At 50.1% G+C, this 20,526-nt stretch overlaps 1 protein-coding gene across 1 annotated transcript in view; it reads left to right on the top strand.

Annotated features, from left to right (window-relative positions):
- Window positions 1-20,526, top strand: part of LOC138287201 (sodium-coupled monocarboxylate transporter 1-like) — a 566,599-nt gene that overhangs the window by 364,105 nt on the left and 181,968 nt on the right. The window lies entirely within an intron of this gene.

Below are 20,526 nucleotides of genomic sequence, written 5' to 3'. Positions count from 1 at the left end.
ATCTGAGAGGAGCCACACATTTCCTTCCACCCAGCATTCCCCCAAGTCTCCCGATAAAAATGGTACCTCACTTGTGTGGGTATGCCTAATGCCCGCAACAGGAAACACAACATGGAAACATCACATTTTTACATTGAAATCTGATGTGTTTTTTGGAAAGGGCCTAGCTGTGCATTTTGGCCTCTAGCTCAGCCGGCACATCATGAAACCTACCAAACCTGTGCATTTTTTAAAATTAGACAACTATGGGAATCCAGGATGGGGTGAGTTGTTGGGCTTTCACAAGGTTCTGTTACCCAGAATTCTTTGCAAACCTTAACATTTGGCCAAAAAAACACTTTTTCCACACATTTCGGTGACAGAAGTTCTGGAATATGAGAGGAGCCACACATTTCCTTCCACCCAGCATTCCCCCAAGTCTCCCGATAAAAATGGTGCCTCACTTGTGTGGGTAGGCCTAGTGCCCACAACAGGAAATGCCCCAAAAACACTATGTGGACACATCAAAATGATCAAATATAAAACTACCTGTTTTTGTGTGTGTGGGAGGTGGGCACCTGCGTTTTTGATCCTGGGCTCAGCAGCCATCTAGGGAAACCTACCAAACCCAGACATCTCTGAAAACACCTGAGGGAGTCCACGGAGGTGTTACTGGTATGGATACCCCAGTGTTTTCTTACCCAGAATCCTCAGCAAACCTCAAATTTAGCTAAAAAATAAAAAATTTCCCACATTTCTGTGTTGGATGACCGCACCGGCACAAATTTTCTACCACCAAACGTTCTTCTCAGTCTCCCGATAAAAATGATACCTCACTTGTGTAGGTGGGCCAAGTGCCTGTGACAGGGAAGAGCTAAAAACATGTTGAAAAGGAGGGGAAACCAAAGCGGGTCCAAAAGGGCAGTTTGGAAAAAAGTGTTTTTAGGCTGACAAGTGCGGCAGAATTTTTATAGGGATAGATGCAATAATGCTGGGTGGTTGGAATTTTGTGGATTGCTGCAGATTCCGGAAGGTTCCATCACAAAAATGTGGGGAAAATGTGTGATTTCAAGCAAAGTTGGAGGTTTGCAGGGCATTGTGGGTATGAAAATGGTGCGAGGTGCATGTGAAGCACACCACCCTGGACTCACCCAGATGTTTAGTTTTCAGATGTGTCTGGGTCTCGTGGATTTTTCTACATGGCAACGTCCCAAAGTCCAAAAAGTGCATTCCTCACCATTCCAAGTAGGACGATTTTGAGAGTTAGACAAGCTCTCGTGGCCCAAATGTAAAACCAAAACCCCAAATAATCAAATGTCCTTTTGCTTGCCATTGGGATAAGATATTTTAGTCTGTGTGGGGGAGAGCTGAAAGACTGTTACCCCCTTTAGTTGGGGTGTGGGCATAACCATGCCCATACTGGTTGATAACCACCACCTCACTATTGTTTTTTTTTTAATTCCCTTGCATCTAGTAAGCTTCCTGGCCCCCGGGGAGTAGATTGGGGTAATCGCCCCATCTGCACACCGGTGGGCAGAACAACTTTGACCCCATTTATTGGGGGTGGGAGTATGGCCATACCCCCACCCTCTTTTTCTGAAACAAATTCTTCCCTGGTGTCTGGTAGGCTTTCTGCCCCCCTGGGGGATGGATGAGCGTTACAAAAATAGGCCGATCTGCCCCCAAAGGGGGCAGAAATGGCCTAAAATAATTTTGTCCTCCAGGGGAGCGACCCTTGCCTAAGGGGGTTGCTCCCCTTGCGTGAAATTGACGTAAAAAAAATCCATGGTGTCTTGTGGTTGGCCTAAGAAAGATAGGACGATATGCCCCCAAGATGGGCAGAAATGGCCTAAAATAACCCTTGCTTAAAGGATCGCTCCCCATCTGTAAAAAATAAACAAATACAAATACCTGGTGCCTAGTGGTTTCTGCCCCCCTGGGGGCAGATCGATCGAATTAAAATAGACCAATGTCCTAAAAACTATTTGCCTCCCCTCCCCCAGGGAAGCGACCCTTGCCTAAGGGGTCGCTCCCCTTATCACTGTAAAAAAATAAAAAATCCCTGGTGTCTAGTGGCTTCTGCCCTCCCTGGGAGCAGATTGACCTAATGAATATAGGCTGATCTGCCCCCAGGGGCGGCAGAAAAGGCCTAATAAAAAAATTGCCCCCTGGGGAGCGACCCTTGCCTAAGGGGTTGCTCCCCTTATCAATATAAATTCAAAAAACATCCCTGGTGTGTAATAGCTTCTGCCCCCCGGGGGCGGATCAGCCTAATTAATATAGGCCAATCTGCCCCTAGGGGGGGCAGTAATGGCCTCAGATAAAATGCCCCCCCCTGGGGAGTGACCCTTTCCAAAGGGGTCACTCCCCTTCTGACAATTAAAAAAAAAAAAACCAAATCGCTGGTGTCTAGTGGCATGGAATCATGCTGCAGGAATGCTCAGAGAAATATCAAAAGGGAAGGAAAATCCTTTCCTTCCCTTTTCATGCCTCTCTGACCTCCCCTGCCCCCGTACCGAGGAGAAACAAATCTGGGGGAACAGGGCCCCCCCGGGGCTGAAATAAAAGAAGATAGGGGGTCCTTTGCAGACCCCGGCCCCAGGGACCACCACCTCCGGATAGGGTCTCCTAGCCCCGCCAAAATCAGCCTGGAAGGGGCTGTGAGCCACCCCCCAAAACAAAAATGATTATAAAGCCAGGCCCCAGGGGATGTGGTCCCCGGGGCCAAAATCAGCCGGGGAGGGGGACCAACGAAGTAGCACCAACGACCAACGAACCAACGAAGTAGCACTTACTACCTGACCAGTAGAAAGTGCTCCAGTTGAATAGACATTTTGTGCAAAACTGTGAACTCTTGTTAGATAAACAAGCAGGTGAGCTTCCAATCTGGCCATGATGCTCATTACACAGATATTAAATCTCAACAGGAAGAACTTACAAATCTAAACGTAGCAGGTGCCCAGGTTGAAGCTCCACTTCTGGAAAAGACAAGTGATCCTAACTCCTGGGCTTGGTGAAGGCAAAGCAAGTGTGTTTACTCCCCGATTCCACATTGAAAAACAATCTTCAATCCTTTGTAGAGGTGAATGCGTTTTTCATCTATTGGAGCTCAATCACACACTCTCACAGCCACTCAGACCCTGTCAGATGTACTCCCACACCCAGACAGCCACTCTCACAGCCACTCACACACCCAGCGACATCCTATCACAAGTATTTTCACACTCATAGAGACAGGCCCTGTGGCCAACTCCTGCTGCGGCAAGGCCGTGTGCAGTGCGCGGTTGGTGGTCAGGGAATTGGCTGCAGGGACAGGCAGCAGGTCAGGTCTAGTGGCCAGCCCCCACTGCCATGCGTGGTTGGGTGGTTATTGGGGGTTGGTCACCAACCCTGCCGTCCCCGGAGGCTGTGCGCAGCGGTGGGTGGATTAAAGTATAGTAAAACAATGTGAATTTACTTTTAAAAAGCCATAGAAAATCACTGAAAAAACAAAGGTTACAGGGACGTTATAGTTAGGAAGTAGAAGTAAAAAAACCTTAGAAATTCATTTAAAAAACCAAAGGTTACAGGGTTGTTGTAGTTAGGTTCTGAATTTACTCGGACAAAACCAGAGAAACTCAGCAGTTATAGTTAGAGCTATTTGAAGTAACTATAACTCGCGACCTACGATAACTATACTGCTGAATTTCTCTAGTTTTGTGCAAGTAAGCATAGAACATAACTAAAACACCCTTGTATCCTTTGTTTTTTTTAAGTGAATATATATATATGTACACATACACAGCCACACACACACACACACACACACACACACACACATAAGTTACACAGCTGTACTGGGTAGTTATGGTTAGGATTGTTTTTCCTTAAGAAATGCCTATTTTGTGTTGCTTATAACATTGGCGCATTTGACGAAAATCTCCACAAAACGCACTAACAAAGTGTTCTTTTTGCCTAGTTTGTGCATGGAAACCTTTGGGTTCATTCATCAAGCAGGGGCCAGGAAAAAGTGGGTGGTCCCAAAATGCATTTTCCCTATTTATTTTTACATAGGAAATTTAGACACAGCTACAGCCCAAGTTGTTGAACAGATTTACACCACATTTAGCAGAAAGCTAGATCTTGTTCTAGAAAGAATGCTTTTTGTAATTTGGTGTAAATTTGTTCTATGGTTTTTGAGCAATCAATGTGCAAAAAAATTGTATACTTAACGCTGTGGAGAATCAACGGGCAGACAGACCTCATTGTGAGACCTGGTTAATGGCCACCACATCAACAAGGATGTGATGACAGCCACATTAACACTTGGGACTAAGAAAAATGTCAAAAAAAGACATAATGGGGCAGGCTAGGTATACACTGACCCGCTAGGCCTGGTGGGGAGAGTGGAGTCCCAAAGCCATGACAAACCTTAAAAAAGAAAAGCATGGGGTCCCGCACATCTGATAGAAATTCCTCCCAGGATGTGCCAGGGCTTGGGGCGGTGGATAACATATCTAGGGGATGTGGTGCATGCCCCCCCTCCCCAAGCCTCTGAAGACCAAGGGGACTCCAACCCTGTGGATGAAAACATTACAGAGAGGGGTGGGCGTGCAGCCCCTCCTCTGTGAACCTGAAAAGCCCTCTAGGGTCCCCTTCCCCTGGGGCTGTAGAGAAAGTAAAGGTGTGGGGGTGCATGGTACACCAATCCTTGCCAGTCCCAGGGATCCCATTCTCCAGGGTTGATTGCCACAAAAATGGGGAGGAGAACCACGTGGCCCAACATCCCGATCCTTAACAGGTCCTGGGGACCATATCTCTGGGGTCAACTGAACTTTAAAGGGTGGGTCCATGCAGCCCCCTCCAATAGCCTATACAGGCCCCAGGGACCCTATCACCTGGGTCCAGCTCAATTAATCTGCTCAAGGGAGCACGCTACAGTAGTTTCCCTGTCCGCATTAGCATTGGGTGGGATCGCCAAGGTGCAAATTCCCTCTAAAAAAAGAAAGGGCGGGGGGATGGAGTTCCCAGGGCGCAAGGAGGCTCAGAGAATGGGGCTGAGTGCCCCTTCCTCTTATTTAAAAAGAAAGACCCCAAGGGAGGAGGTCCATTGGGCCCAAGGAGGCTCAGGGAGGGGGACCCCGCACCCCACTCCCATTATTTAAAAATATAGGCTCCAAGAGATGTGGTCCTTAGGCCATTAAGTCTCGGGTGGGGGACTGCTCTAGCATGGAGTGCCCCATAATGCCTAGCAAGGGCTTTTTAGCTTAGGCATTTTTTAAGCTTGGTGGCGCCCCTAGAATATGTGGATGCATAAGCAACAAGGTTATGGATGGAGTGCTTTCATTAAATTAATCTCAGCCACTGGCAATTGCTTGGTCCGCATCCCAATCCATTGTTTTTTTCCCCATGATGCCAGCTAGGTTTGGACCCAGCCATATGCAGATCATTCTTGACCCTGCTCCTCATGGAAGCAGTCCAGCCGGAACTGTCAGGGCATGTCTTCCCTGAATCAGCGACCTAGGACTGGTTTCACCCTAATTAGGCTCTTCAGCCAGATATAGCTTGGTTTGAGTGTCACAGTGGGCCCGGGACCCATGCCTAGGTATATACACAGTACACTAAGGGCATCAAATGCAAAAACAACAAGGTGATGGATGGAATACTTGATTTAATCTGAGCCACTGGCGATCGATCAGCTCCCATTCCAATCCATCTTTTCTTTGCCCACCATGTCACCTGAGTTTGGACCCAGCCATATTGCAAATCGGTCTTGACCCTGCTCCTCATGGGAACAGTCGAGCTCGAACTGCCAGGCCAGGTCATTATGGCTCTTCAGCCAGGTATAGCTTGGTTCCAGTGGCACAGTGCACCCGGGACCAAACTGAGCTGACATGGTGTGCAAAATAACAATGAATTTGGATGTGGCCCTAAGTAGTTACCAGTGGCTGAGATTAATTCAAGCATTCCATCCATCACTTTTTTGTATTCGCTAAAATAGAGTGCAGCACCACCAAGTATTTTCAATGGCCTCCAGGAAGTGAAGCAGCCTCCCAGCAACATTTAAAAAACAGTAAGTCTCCTGGGTCATTGAAACCATGGCACAAGGAGAGCTTACAATTTTTTTAAAAGCATTCCTAGCTGGATCTCTATGCTCTTCAGCTTGAGTGCAAGGCCCTCTTGCAGATGTTTTTATGATTACATTTTGTGATCTAAAAATGTTAAAAGAAAGAGGCAAAAAAAATAATATATATTTATGTATATATATATATATATATATATATATATATATATATATATATATATATATATATATATATATATATATATATATATATATATATATAGTTGGAAATGGCCCTTTTTTGCAGGGTCATCCCCAGTCTTTTTGCTTCCTGCCTCCTATTTTTTTCCTGACCTGTTGCTGTTGTCTTTTGAACTCTGAGCACTTTACCACTGCTAACCAGTGCTAAAGTAAATATGCTCTCTGTGTACAATTGTATGTAATTGGTTTATCCATGATTGGCATATTTGAGGTACTAGTAAGTCCCTAGTAAAGTGCACCAGAGGTGCCAGGGCCTGTAAATCAAATACTACTAGTGGGCCTGCAGCACTGGTTGTGCCACCCACATAAGTAGCTATGTAATCATGTCTCAGACCTGCCACTGCAGTGTCTCTGTGTGCAGTTTTAACTGTAAATTCGACTTGGCAAGTGTACCCACTTGCCAGGCCCAAACCTTCCTTTTTCTTGCATGTAAGGCACCCCTAAGGTAGGCCCTAGGTAGCCCCAGTGGCAGGGTGCAGTGTATGGTTAAGGTAGGACATATAGGGGGTCATTCTGACCCCGGCGGTCAGAGACCGCCAGGGTCGGCGGGAGCACCGCCGACAGACCGGCGGTGCCCCGCAGGGCATTCTGACCGCGGCGGTTCGGCCGCGGTCAGATGCGGGAAACCGGCGGGAGACCCTGCAGAATCCTCTCGCTCCGCCGCCATGGGGACTCTGACACCCCCTACCGCCATCCTGTGAGACCCGCCAGGAACAAGATGGCGGTAGGGGGCGCCGCGGGGCCCCTGGGGGCCCCTGCAGTGCCCATGCCAATGGCATGGGCACTGCAGGGGCCCCCGTAAGAGGGCCCCACAAAGTATTATAGCAGACACTGAAATACGCGACGGGTGCCACTGCACCCGTCGCACCTTCCCACTATGCCGGCTCAATTCGGAGCCGGCGTCCTTGTGGGAAGGTTGATTTGCCCTGGGCTGGCGGGCGGCCTTTTGGCGGCCGCCCGCCAGCCCAGGGCAAATCCCAAAATACCCTCAGCGGTCTTTCGACCGCGGAGCGGTATTTTGGTGGGGGAACTTCGGCGGGCGGCCTCCGCCACCCGCCGAAGTTAGAATCACCCCCATAGTAATGTGGTTTATATGTCCTGACAGTGAAATATTGCTAAATTCGTTTTTCACTGTTGCAAGGCCTGTCCCTTTCATAGGTTAACATGGGGACTACCTTTGAATCTGATTAAAGTGTAGATTCCCCTTGGGGGCGGATGGACATGTGGAGTTTGGGGTCTCTGAGCTCACAATTTAAAAATACATCTTTTAGTAAAGTTGATTTTAAGATTGTGGCGGTCATTACAACATTGGCGGTAAAAGCCGCTTACCGCCGTGCAGAAGACCGCCAACACACCGCCGCGGCTGCGGAATTCCGCCACTGCTATTATGACCCACATCTCGGAACCCGCCAAAATTCAGACACCCACACAAGTCCGCCACACCAAAGGTCTCCACCGTCACGCCAACAGAAATACGCCCACACTATCACAACACACGAATCCACGCGGCGGTCTTTCAACCGCGGTATTCCATTGGCGGTACACACCGCCGCGCTCAAAATACACACACTCCTACAAAACACAGCCACATTGGACAATTCAAAATACACACACCTGACACACATACACACACCACTCCCACACACCCAATACTATATAAAACATACACCCACATCACACACAAACCCCTACTACCAAAAATTGAGAACGAAGCACAGAGAGAGACACCACCAGCAAGTACAACAGCATCCACAGGCACATAACACCATCACCCTCACAACTTCCACGCACCTCACACAACACACCACTACATATCACCACACTTATCACGACACACACCACCCCACACATCACCCACACCACCCCATGGCACGGCAAAGACACCCCAGGTTCTCGGAGGAGGAGCTGAGGGTCATGGTGGAGGAAATCGTCTGGGTAGAGCCACAGCTATTTGGATCACAGGTTCAGCACACCTCAATTGCAAGGAAGATGGAGCTATGGCGAAGAATAGTGGACAGGGTCAACACAGTGTGACAACACCCAAGAAATTGGGACGGCATCAGGAAAAGGTGGAACGACCTACGGTGGAAGGTGCGTTCCGTGGTATTAAGACACCACCTGGCGGTTCAGAGGACTGGCGGTGGACTCCCACCTCCTCCCCCACAACTAACAACATGGGAGGAGCAGGTCTTGGCGATTCTGCATCCTGAGGGCCTCGCAGGAGTTGGAGGAATGGACTCTGGTAAGTCAAATCTTAACTATTACATCCCCCACCCTACCTGCATGCTATCACATTCCCCCACCCTCGCCCTCACCCCTATCATACCAACTCCTCACAAATGTACAAATATCACAAACCACACATCCCAACACCAAGCCCTGCATGCAACAACAAAGCATGGACACCCATCACTAAAGCATGCACACTGCACATACCCATACAACCCCCTAAACCATCATCACACAAGGTCCCACACAGGAATGCAAGCACTGGGGTACACGGTCACCCACCCACTGCACACCATGACACACATAGATGCAATAATCATGCCTTTCCACCCCTGCAGGACCACTACCCAACGTCACCAGACAGGAGGGTCCAGACATGTCCACTCCACCCACAGAAGAGGCCCACAGTGATGACAGCAGCTCTGTCCAACTGGATCTAGATGACCAGCCCGGACCATCGGGGACCTCTGGACAGTCGGTTCCCCTCACACAGGCACAGGCCACCACAGACCTTCCCCCCTCTGGAAACACCAGCACAGCACCCACCCAGCGGGCCCATACCTCCGTCCCCAGGACACGTCAATCAGCTGTGTGTCCACCACTACAGGGAACCCAGGATAACCCACCACCCCAACAACAACAGGGACCTGGGGCAGTGGCAGTGGGCACACGGTCCAGGGGACGGAGGCCCAGGAACACAGGGGAACTGGGAGGGCTGCCGCGCGACAGGGGGCGGACAGGCCAAGGGAACCCACTCTCCACGAGGCCCTCTCCTCCATCATGGGAGCATACCACCACTCCCAGGAGACGATGGCAACGGTACTGGCCAAGTTTCAGGAGACCCAGCGCATGCAGGAGGAACAGTATATGGGCTTCAGGGAGGAACTCAGAACCATCAGCTCCACCCTGGGCACCGTTGTAGGGGTGCTGAAGGAACTACTTAACACCAGGAAGGACACTGTGGCACTCCAAGGGGACCCCTGACACTATGGACGATGAACTGCCTACCACCTCCGCTGGCGCTAGTGGACAGGACCCCCGCCACAGGGCCACCACACCAGCACAACACCCCCTGCAGAGGGAGAACCACCCCGCAAACGGTCCCTGAGATCCAGGAACAAGACAGAGCATGATGCCAAGACCCCCGCCAAGAAATGAGACCACCCTGATTGTCATCCCACTGTCCCACTTTGTCACCCTGTCCATAATTAAACTGCCCCATCTCCACTTCCTATGCCCATATGGGCAATGCACCTGTGAGACTAATAGACTGGACTCTGCCATGGACACTCCTCCGCCATCACCCCTCACCATTTAACTTCCCCCTCCAATATTTTCCATTTAAATAAACACACCTAAAGCACAAAATGATCTGGAGTCTGTGTGTGATTTCGAAATAGTGTATTTGCAATTACAGTGACAAAATATTCTTGAAATAGTAATGTCAACATACCTATGTCACACAGCTCTAGTCCATGAGGAATCTAAGCAGATGACACACGCTGGGACCCACGTCTGTGAAACCGTAAGGGAAAGTGACAACTCAGTGACCATACACTGGGGGAAAACGACAGAGAGTAGAGAGATAGTAGTTGAAAAGTACATGTAGTAGGCAGGAATGTATTCTCACCTGTGTTTCACTGGAAATATTGCTGGATCACTGAGCCCCTGTTCTGCATGCCTTCTTCCTCTGCTTCATCCTCATCACTGTCCACAAGCTCCACAGCTGCCACAACACCGCCATCTGGACCATCCTCCTGCAGAAAAGGCACCTGTTGTCGCAAAGCCAAAATGTGAAGCATACAGCAGGCCACGATGATCTGGCACACCTTCTTTGTTGAGTAGAATAGGGATCCACCTGTCATATGCAGGCACCTGAACCTGACCTTCAGGAGGCTGAAGGTCCGCTCGATCACCCTCCTAGTTCGCCATGGGCCTCACTGTAGCGTTCCTCCGCCCTGGTCCTGGGATTCCTCACTGGGGTCAGTAGCCATGACAGGTTGGGGTACCCAGAGTCACCTGCAAATGGCGAGGGACAACTGTTAGACACACACTAACCTGGAGGGATAACCCCAGACACCCACTCCCACTGTCTTGCTTCCAGGGGCTCACCTAATAGCCACACACGGTGCCTCTGGAGTTGACCCATCACATAAGGGATGCTGCTATTCCGCAGGATGTACGCGTCATGCCCTGAGCTAGGGAACATGGCATTCACATGGGGGATGTACTGGTCTGCCAAACATACCATCTGTACATTCATGGAATGATAACTCTTCCGGTTTCTGTACACCTGTTCACTCCTGTGGGGGGGGACCAAAGCCACATAGGTCCCATCAATGGCACCTATGATGTTGGGAATATGTCCAAGGGCATAGAAGTCACCTTTCACTGTAGGTAAATCCTCCACCTGAGGAAAAACGATGTAGCTCCGCATGTGTTTCAGCAGGGCAGACAACACTCTGGACAATACGTTGGAAAGCATAGGCTGGGACATCCCTGATGCCATGGCCACAGTTGTTTGAAAAGACCCACTTGCAAGGAAATGGAGCACTGATAGTACCTGCACTTGAGGGGGGATTCCTGTTGGACGGCGGATTGCTGACATCAGGTCTGGCTCCAACTGGGTACACAGTTCCTGGATTGTGGCACGGTCAAACCTGTATGTGATTATCAAATGTCTTTCCTCCATTGTCGACAAGTCCACCAGCGGTCGGTACACCGGAGGATTCCGCCATCTCCTCACATGTCCCAGCGGACGGTGCCTACGAAGGACAACAGCGACCACAGAGTCAAACAACTCAGAGGTACGTACCCACAGTTTACACAGAACACCAATCATACACAATAGGTGGCCTGTATGTGTGTTGAGACTAGGCCTAGGTATGTGTGACGCAGTTGGAAATTAGGCCATGTGGGCCCCTGAAATGGCGGCTGCCTGACCTCTAAAGTGGGACAATGGGATGTGAGGTAACTGCGCTGGCCTTGTACACCGTCGCGGTAGGCGGTCGGAGACCACGGCGCAATGCTGCATTGGTTAACATTGGACCCTATGGGTCCCAGGAGCCAATGACGATGTACGCCGGCGGTGATGGTACGCACCGCCGCGGATGTGACCACCGCGGACGTCACCGCCATTTTCTATCTGTTCAATCACTCGATACCTGATCTTCAACAGGAGAGGACCTACACTGCAAGTGCTGCTATGACCTCGGTCTGGAAGAGACAATGGCTCGTGCGTCTGGGGAAAGGGCCCCTGCCTTCACATCGGAGGAGTTGGAGAAGCTTGTTGATGGGGTCCTCCCCCAGTACATGCTTCTCCACGGTCCTCCAGACAAACAGGTAAGTACACAGGGAGCATGTCGTATGGGCTATGCCTGTGTGGAGAGGGCTGGATGTAAGAAGGAAGGGGGCAGAGTTCTGCGTGCATGAAAGACGGTGGGTGCATGTGCCACATGGCAAGGGTAGGGATGGGGGCCACTCACTTTGACGGTGCAGTTGGTAATGACTTCTCTTCTTCCCCTGTACATTTCATGTAGGTCAGCGCCCACCAGAAGAAAGATATTTGGCGTGCCATCGCCAAGGACGTCCGGACCCTGGGGGTCTACCACAGATGGAGCACCCACTGCCGGAAAAGATGGGAGGACATTCGCCGCTGGAGCAAGAAGACGGCAGAGGATCAGCTGGGGATGGCCTCCCAACGTGGGAGGGGTGCCCGTCGCACCATGACCCCCCTGATGTGCAGGATCCTGGCGGTGGCCTACCCGGAGTTGGATGGGCGCTTGAGGGCATCACAGCAGACACAAGGGGGTGAGTACACTCTCATTCAGCTGACTTTGCACGCAGTGGAGTTGTCTGGGTGGGGTAGGAGGGCTGTGGGTTTCCCTAGGCCAGGGTGAGTTCCGTAGGCTAGGCCCCTACGTAAGGCATGGCCCTGTGGCCCCCCACCCCACCTCTATAGAGTGCCAGGTACAGCTAATCATGCCCCTGTGTCATCTATGTGTGCAGATGTCGTCCATAGCCTTGTAGGCCATTTCCCAGGAATTGCACTGTAGAGCCCAAGAGCGCGGCGTAGTGCAGGGGGCTTCTGTGTCTGTCATGTCCGCCAACGGTAGCGGTAATCCATGCACTCAACATGTCTTTATTCTGTCCCCCCCCACCTTTTTGTGGTTTCCCTCTTCTTGTGTGCATTAGCATCATCACGCGGAGGAGCAGTGGCACCGGAGCAAGAGGGAGCTGCATCCCACATGGCCATGGAGGGCCACACTACGGACTCTGAATCCAACAGTGGGACGGAGGGCGAGGGGAGCTCCACGGCGGGGACAGGAGCTGACACCAGCGACACGGACTCGTCCTCTGATGGGAGCTCCCTTGTGGTGGCGGCAACATCTGTGCCCCCCGCATCTACAGGTACAGCCGCCACCCCCCCTACCAGCACCGCCCTCCTAGCGCCACTCAGCCTTCGCCCGGTGCCCGCTCTCCCAGGAGGGTGGGCATCACCTTCACCTCAGGCCCTGCCCCAGTCACCCCTGCTGCCCTCAGTGAGGAGGCCATTGACCTCCTCAGGTCCCTCACTTTTTGGCAGTCTACCATTTTGAATGCCATCCAGGGTGTAGAAAGGCAGTTGCAACAAATTAATGCATTCCTGGAGGGCATTCATTCTGGTCAGGCGGCCCTTCACCGAGCCTTTCAAAGTCTGGCCTCAGCACTGATGGCAGCCATTGTCCCTGTGTCTAGCCTCCCCCCTCCAACTTCCTCCATCAAGACCCAATCCCCTGTACCTCTGCCTATCCCAAGCACACCATCAGACCAGCCTGCACACACCTCACCACACAAGGGAAGCTCAGGCAAACATAAGTACCACACATCCCACAGGCACTCACGCAAGCATCAGATACATGCAGACACACCAACATCCACTGCCTCCACTGTGCCCCCCTCGTCGTCGTCTCCCTCCTCCCTCCCAGTCTCGTCTACACACACACCTGCATGCACTACCTCTACAGCCACTACGTCCCTCACCAGCACACCCACCAGCACACCCCGCTCACGTGCAGTCACCACCCTCCACTACCATTCACACGTCCCCTGTGTCCTCTCCCAGTGTGTCTGTGACGCCCCCTCCCAAGATACACAAACGCAGGCACACACCCACCCAACAGCCATCCACCTCACGACAGCCTCCAGCGCATGCACCTGCATCCAAAGTCACCAAACGTCCACCTCCTACTACCACCACCTCTTCCTCCACTCCCAAACCCCCTCCAGCTACCCGTCCCAGTGTGTCCAAAAAACCTTTCCTGTGCAGCCTTGACCTTTTTCCCACACCTCCCCCACCCCGTCCATCTCATAGGTCCCGAAGTAGCACCTCAGCCACAACATCTCCGGGACCAGTGGTGCCTGTAGTCACAGGTATGTGGAGTGCACCGGCCACCAGGACAGCCAGTGTGGCACGGAGCCACAGCACAGCCAGTCCCCCCCTGTGAAGCATCAGAAGTTGGCCAGTGCCCGGCAGGAGAGGGGGAAGACTCCAGACACCCAAGCCGCTCCCAGGGGTCCCGGTGGATGTGTGGACTCAGCTGTGACACCTCCCAAGGTGGGGAAGGGCCACAAGAAACCCGGCAAGTCTGGGAAGAGCAGCACGGCGGAGAAGACCGTCATCATCCCCGCTGCCCAGGAGGGCCCCGCCAGCCCCATCCCAGCTGCCCAGGAGGGCCCCGCCAGCCCCATCCCAGCTGCCCAGGAGGGCCCTGCCAGCCACAGCCCAGCTGCCCTGGAGGGCCCCGCCAGCCCCAGCCCAGCTGGGCCATGAAGGACCGCCAGCCCCAGCCCAGCTGGGCCATGAAGGACCGCCAGCACAAGACCCGCTGGGCCATGAAGGACCGCCAGCACAAGACCTGCTGGGCCATGAAAGACCGCCAACCCACCGCTGAACAGGGCAAGCACCGCTGAACAGGGCACTGCCAAATCAAGCACCGCTGAACAGGGCACCGCCAACTCAAGCACCGCTGAACAGGGCACAGCCAACTCAAGCACCGCTGAACAGGGCACCGCCAACTCAAGCACCGCTGAACAGGGCACCGCCAACTCAAGCACCGCTAGCCCATGAGTGGCAGGGGCACTGACGCAACTGGGACCGTCACAGGGTGAGTGATGCACTCTGGGCACCAGTCCCCCTCCAGAACCAGTGGAGACATGCATCCACTACCTCTGTTCTTCACAGGATGAAGCACTCTGGGCACCAGTCCCCCTCCAGAACCAGTGGAGACATGCATCCACTACCTCTGTCCTTCACAGGATGAAGCACTCTGGGCACCTGTCCCCCTCCAGAACCAGTGGAGACTGTTATCCACTTGAGAGACTGTGGCTTTGCACTCCCCAGGATAATGCAGTGGGCAAACCACACACTGTAGAGACTTGAGAGACTGTGGCTTTGCACTCCCCAGGATAACGCAGTGGGCAAACCACCCACTGTAGAGACTTGAGAGACTGTGGCTTTGCACTCCCCAGGATAATGCAGTGGGCAAACCACCCACTGTAGAGACTTGAGAGACTGTGGCTTTGCACTCCCCAGGATAGTGCAGTGGGCAAACCACCCACTGTAGAGACTTGAGAGACTGTGGCTTTGCACTCCCCAGGATAATGCAGTGGGCAACCCACCCACTGTAGAGACTTGAGAGACTGTGGCTTTGCACTCCCCATGATTGAACAGTGGGCATTGAGTCCCCTCGTGGATCTGGCGTCGTGCACTCATCTGGGTGAGGTGCCCCCCCTTCCCTTCCCCCTGAGGTGCCTGTTGTATTTCTATCTGATGCCCCTGCAGTGTTCTCTCTGTTTTGATCTGGTATCGAGTCTGGCCTCGCCCATGCAGTGTGGGCCCAGTGGTCCACGGACTTTAAATGGTGCAATACCTGGACTACTATTCTTGGTGTATATTTTGTTAATAGTGTATATATGTATATATTTGCCTACTGCATTTTAATATATTACAATGGTTACACTCATTTCCTTTTGTCTTTGCATTCTTCCGGGGGGGTTTGGGGGGTGTAACTATAATGTATAGATATGTATCAGTGTGTGTGTTGTAGTGGGTGAGGGTGGGGGTGTTGCATGTTGCGTGTCCCTGTTTTTTGCCTCTCCCCTCCCCTGTGTCGTAGGTGCAGTACTCACCGTGGTCTTCGCCGCCGGCGTTCGTGCTCCTGGTACAGGAGCAAGAAGACTGTCGCAGGTAGGATTTGGAGTTCCTGGTCCATGGTGTCCTCGTTCCTCGTGGAGTGTGTAGAGGTGAGTGTTTTCCCTTTGAAATTCCTGTTTCCGCCGTGTTTTTATCCTTGGTGAATCCGCCCCGGAAAAGGTGGCGGATTGGCCTGTCATAATAGTGTGGGCGGTACATTGTCTCCCGCCTGTCTGTTGGCGGTGACCGCCAAGCTGTTTGTTTGTACCGCCGTGGCGGTCTGAGTGTTAAAGTGGCTGTCTTTGTTGGCGGTTTCCTACGCGCTCGTAATTGCAAATTTTTTACCGCTGGCCTTTAACACCGTCCGCCAGGGTTGTAAAGACCACCTGTTTGTTTGAAAATGCCAATTTTAGAAAGTGAGCATTTTCTTACTTATACCATTTCTGTGACTCTGCCTGTGGATTCCCTGTCTGGCTCAGTTTGACAGTTGGGCTGGTTGCACCTTACACTATACAGTGACACAAAAGGAGCTGGGGTGTAGTCCTGATGAGCCATCTGTGCTAGGAGGGAGGGTAGGAGTTGTCACTTACACCTGAAAGGGCTGTGCCTGTCCTCACACAATGCAGTCTCCGACCCCTGGTGAGTGTCTGGGGCCTGGCCTGGGCAAGGCAGGATTTCCCATTCCAAAGAGACTTTTCTTTGAAGAAGGCCTACTTCAAAGGAGAAATTGGGTATAAGAAGGGCACCCAAAACCACAGACTTTAGAAACACGTCTGGAACCAAGAGGAACCTCTGCCTGGAGAAGAGCTGAATAGCTGAGGAAGAAGAGCTGCCCTGCCTGTGACTGTGCTTTGTGGAGCTATCCTGCAGTTGCTGCTTCTTCCAGAGTAAGAGGGCAAAGACTGGACTTTGTGTGCCTTCCATCTTGAGAAGAAATCTCCAAGGGCTTGATCTAGAGCTTGCCTCCTATTGTTTGAAGTCTCAGGGACAGCAAAGACTTCTCTCTCCCAGCACCTGGAGTCTCTGGAGAGACGCCTACTCTGCCCTGTGGTGCCCATCCAGTTCCTGGGACCCTGAAAGGAGAAGCTGGCAGCCTAAAGACAAGGAAGTCCACGCACAGAGCTCCGTGCGGGTAAAAGATTGAAGGGATGCCGGCTCCGCAGCTGAGAAAAGGACGCTCGCAGGAAACGCGACCGAAGAATTGACGCACGGAGCAGGAGAAACGACGCGCAGCTTCGCTGACGGAGGCTGGGAGATCACAACCTGCACTGCGGGGATTTCAGATCATCGTGTGGCTGGATTTCTGACTCACGTACCGCTGTGCGGAGTTATTTTTGACGCACACCCGCCCGTGCGGGTTTATTTTTGATGCGCACCAGGTACATTTTCACCATAGCAGCGCTAGTGTGTGTTTAAAACTACTTAAAGACTCTTTTTGCATTTTTATTGATGACTTGTGTATTGTGGATGTTTGTCGTTTTGGACTTGTTTTGTTTAGATAAATATTTCCTATTTCTCTAAACTGGTGTTGTGTCATTTTGTAGTGTTTTCATTAAGTTACTGTGTGTGTTGGTACAAATACTTTACACCTAGCACTCTGAAGTTAAGCCTACTGCTCTGCCAAGCTACCAAGAGGGTAAGCAGGGATTAGCTGAGGGTGATTCTCTTTTACCCTGACTAGAGTGAGGGTCCTTGCTTGAACAGGGGGTAAACTGACTGTCAACCAAAGACCCCATTTCTAACATATATATATATATATATATATATATATATATATATATATACACATATATATATATATACATACATATATATATATATATACATATATATATATATATATATATATATATATATATATATATATATATATATATATATATATACGTTTGAGTCTTTCATTTTACATTTTTTGGAGGGCTGGCCTAATGTATGGTAACAATAATTTGCACCCTCACCATGCACTGCTGATTACTCCCCATATTTCATCACTCATGGCATGATCTATGACATCAGTGATAATATCATTTGCAATAAAATTATTGATGAGAAAACTGTGCATGGTGGGGTGCGGGTTATAGTTACCTTACTTCGGGTAACTATTTCTGGTGAATTTCAGTTATTTTTTTATATTAAAATAGCATGTTTTAACTGACATTTTCATCTAAGTATAACGTCACTTTAACCTTGTTTTTTTGCAATGAATATATATATATATATATTTTTTTTTTTACCTTCCCACAAACGGCAGTGTCGGCCTGCACCAAACTACTGCTGGGGCCAATAATAGCGTGACTGCCTGCATGATTGCAAATCCTCCATTCCCCAAACGCTCCTTAGGGAGATACGGCACTCGCAGTTTGGCAATATTTATACCTTTATTTAATCCCAGGCATAACGCATAAATGCGTTTCAGTTCCACTCGGACCTTGATCACGATGACTGGTGCCATGATATCCCACAGTATTAAACATGGCATAACAGAAGAAACAAATAACAACATAAAAAATTGCATTTTAATTTTCCTAACATGGCAGACATTTTTAAACATCCTGCCCTCCCATTCTATAATACAAACCCAGGGAAATTACACAAAATAATTTTTACAATATTGCAATTCAATTGCCTTATAACCTAAAAATCATAACATGAATGCCTAACTCAATGGTGATTTATCACCTCGTACTTCAACCGAAATGGACATGCCTATATTCTCAACATAAAGAAAGGACTTTATTTAATAATAAACACAGCTATCATTTTTTCGAACATATTATTCCCTAGTGTTGTCCAATGTATGAAACTATTAATAGAAACCATTCCACACATTCTTCCACCTGGGTAGCTCATTAATACTAAACAAATTAATTAACAAGTATTAAAGCCCAATTTGGCTGCATCATGATTGCACCTTTCAAGTCCTGCATAATTGTGTTTTCCTGTGCTGGCTGTCATTTCCTCCCATTCTGAAGATGGGGTCCTAAAAATACACAAAACAAAATCCACAGTTAAAATCCCTTTACTCCTCTCACCTAGTCTCCCTGTGTGAGTAGAGCAGACCTAGATAAACACATGCAGTTCAGAATCTATATTCAAACCATTTGGTTCTTGAGCATTTAATATCAAGATGCACCTGGCCTCTAGTCTGCGGAGATGTTTCTCCCTGGTTCCCCCTCTTTAAATTCTTGGGACCATTTCAATTACTGAGAACCATATTGAATAAGTGTTACCATCAGTGTTCCAAAAATGTCTAGCTGGTGGGTAGCTGTAGTCTTTGTTCCTTATTGCCCTTAAATACTGTAAAACTCTTTTGTGTGCTTGCAGCACTGTACTTCAATACAGACTTTGTCACAGCCACATTTTAACATGTATATTACAAATTCACTTTTATATTTCAGGTGTTTCGCAATTTTGTGTTCTTGACCAAATGGTGTGGATAATTGAAGTATTTGACACCCCCGCCTGTCCCTTAATTACCTGGCTCTCCTGTAGGTGATAAGCGGCCTTTGCGGTATCTTACCTCCTATCACTGCATCACTAGTTAATAAATGCCAGTCTTTGGACCTGATTTTCTGTACTTGTTGGTGATCTTTGGTATACGTTGTTATATATTTCATCACAATATGACCTTGATTGTTTTTTAATTTTCTAGATTTTCTGAACAGCACCTCATCATGTGTGAGCCTCTGTGCCCTCTGGCAAGGTATATCCAAAGAGTGCTCGTTCAACACACTGGCCCCCACAACTCTGTAGTATACCAGATTGGTGGGGAGAGGAGCGCAATCTTTGAAACCCAAAAAACAGGCCTCCAGTTAGACCAGGCCTCAGATCATTATGACCACTGTCGTTCACCATTGCCAAAGTAGACATACAAATGCTTTAGGGCCTGGGATGCAGATGCTATTATGCGCCTCTACCCTTGTGTGTTCTAATATACCCAGAACCACCCTGCAAAGACAGGGGAAACCAGAGAAGAACACAGCCTGCACCCACTGCAGCAAAGCTGTTCTTAGGCTATATGCCACATTATCAAAACCATTCCCGCACTGGCAAAATCCTAGGCATGAGTTCCCTGGTCATGCAGAGGCACTGCTCTTCTGCTTAGTAGTTTGCAAGGGTTTGCAGAGTTTGCAAGGGAAAGCATGAATGAAATAAATCCTATGCACAAACAGAAGCAGTTCCCTGTCTTCTTGCAGCTTGGAGAAACATATCCCCCTGTCTCTGAATGAAGACAGACAAATCATGAATAATAATGGACGTTTGCTTTGTTAAGAGAAATAGTTTCTTGAGACTGAAAGTTTCGATATTGGGGAGCAAAGGAGTTGCCTGTGTCCAGGGTAAGACTGCCATAGACTAAGGACTTAATTACGAGTCTGATGGTCACTAGACTTTCAGACTCACGGTGGCGGTCTGGACTGCTGCTGCTGTGGTGGTCCGACGTTCACATCACGACCCTGGTGGTCCGACCGCCAGGGTACCGCCATCTCCGTCGGGATCGGTTATCCCGACGGGCTGACAGTGGGTGCAGGCTGCAATCAGCTAATTACAACCTGGTTCTCCACCATCCTTTTCATGGTGGCTTCACTGCCATGAAGAGACTGGTGGAGAACAGGTGCAGGTGGCCACAGGGGGGGCCCTTGCCCAGCACCCTCTCACGAGGGTTCTGGTTCCCCCTGCGGGTGGAAGCATTGCCGCCAGCTCGATTACGAGCCAGCGACAATGCTGCTGCCACTTTCCCGCTGGTCTGACAGGTGGAAACCTTTTTTTGACCAGCAGGAAAGTCATAATGGGTCTGGTCGGGAGGGCGCTGTGGTGGCGACCACACTCTCGGGAGTTTGGC

The sequence above is a fragment of the Pleurodeles waltl genome, chromosome 4_1, assembly GCF_031143425.1.
Source record: "Pleurodeles waltl isolate 20211129_DDA chromosome 4_1, aPleWal1.hap1.20221129, whole genome shotgun sequence".
Classification (NCBI taxonomy): Eukaryota; Metazoa; Chordata; class Amphibia; order Caudata; family Salamandridae; genus Pleurodeles; species Pleurodeles waltl.
The sequence above is the reverse complement of the archived record's forward strand: the minus strand, read 5'-3'. Positions and strand labels throughout refer to the sequence as shown.